Below are 1,337 nucleotides of genomic sequence, written 5' to 3'. Positions count from 1 at the left end.
CAGTTGAACAGTTGGCAAAGAGTTTCTTCCATTCGTTGGGTTGTTTCATAATTCTTTCAATATGAAGTAAATAAAGGAAATGATCATGATGACAGAACATCAGCACACTCAGGATCACATATCTACTGACCACATAGTATCCAATTCGAATTGTTGATCTGAAACAGGTACTCTTTCCTTTTTATGCAAAAAGACAATGAGTCCAATCACTGCAACCACTGAGAGACTATTGCTGCACCCACTACCCAAGGAGCCATCCAGCAGGAGTAGCTACCTTGCTTTCTTTTATGTAGTTCCATACTGGGCACTATGGTAGAGACTAGCAACACCAACAGAACTGTGATAAGAACCATTATCCATGAAAACAGTTTATCTGATAGAACAGTGTTCACCCTTTCCTCTGGGCCAGTTATAGGGTTTTGAAGGCAGCATGTGAATTCATGTGGGAACTATCTATAATGAGAAGGTTCATTGCCATGTTGAACAATTTATCTCCATCCTGTGAGTGGGATTTTGACATAAGTGGAATGATCTCTCCACTGCTGTTTCTCCATTCAGTTTGGGGCTGTGGGAACCAACCTCCTGAATGACAGGCCACTATAATTCCTTTGGTATTAGGAGGATGCACAAGAATCAGTACATCTGGGCTTGTGGTGGTGACCTTCACTTCTGTGATGTCCTCTTCATAGAAATCACCATCTTCAAAGATACAGTGATACTGTCCATCATAATCAACACTGACATTAAAGATCCTGATGGTCACTTTACCTTCTCCAATGGCATCTCACCAGTTCTGTTCACTCCACATGCAGGTCTTTAACATCTTTGTACAGGTGAACAGGGCAGGTGCAGTGGTTCCAGAACCAGCAGATATCCGTGTGCTATGCACTCTGTGGTGGAGACAACTGATACCTGAGCTCAACTTCTCCACCCAATGGAGCCATGACTGGCTCCTTTAAGCCATTTACTGTGAATTGTTCATTTCTCCCATCTGGTTTCACCATAAATATTAATGGCACTGGTGCAGTCTGATCAAAAGACTTCCAAATTCTTTGTGTCCTGTGGGGAAGACTCCATCACAGGACATGTGGGTGTAAATGGAGTTTATTAAAATTAGGGAAGGGAAATACAAAAGGAAGCATGGTGGGCCCAGGTGGAATCTGCAGGCAGAGAGTCACCATCTTTCTTTCACTTATACAGTCAATATGTATGAATGAGCATCTCCCCTGTGCCAGCCTCTGTGCAAGTTACAGAGTGTACCTTGGTGAAGATTTGATCTCTGGGCTCTCTCTGGCCATAGACAAATGCAAGTGATCCAGGCTTAGCCAAATAGAGCC

General features: G+C 43.2%; 1 pseudogene; it reads right to left on the bottom strand.

Moving 5' to 3' along the window:
* Positions 1-206: 206 nt before the first annotated feature.
* On the bottom strand, positions 207-1,004 carry LOC109677139 (selection and upkeep of intraepithelial T-cells protein 1-like; annotated as a pseudogene).
* Positions 1,005-1,337: the final 333 nt, after the last annotated feature.

This window comes from Castor canadensis, chromosome 18 (assembly GCF_047511655.1).
Source record: "Castor canadensis chromosome 18, mCasCan1.hap1v2, whole genome shotgun sequence".
Lineage (NCBI taxonomy): Eukaryota > Metazoa > Chordata > Mammalia > Rodentia > Castoridae > Castor > Castor canadensis.
Note: the sequence above shows the minus strand (reverse complement) of the source record. Positions and strands in the feature narration are given on the sequence as shown.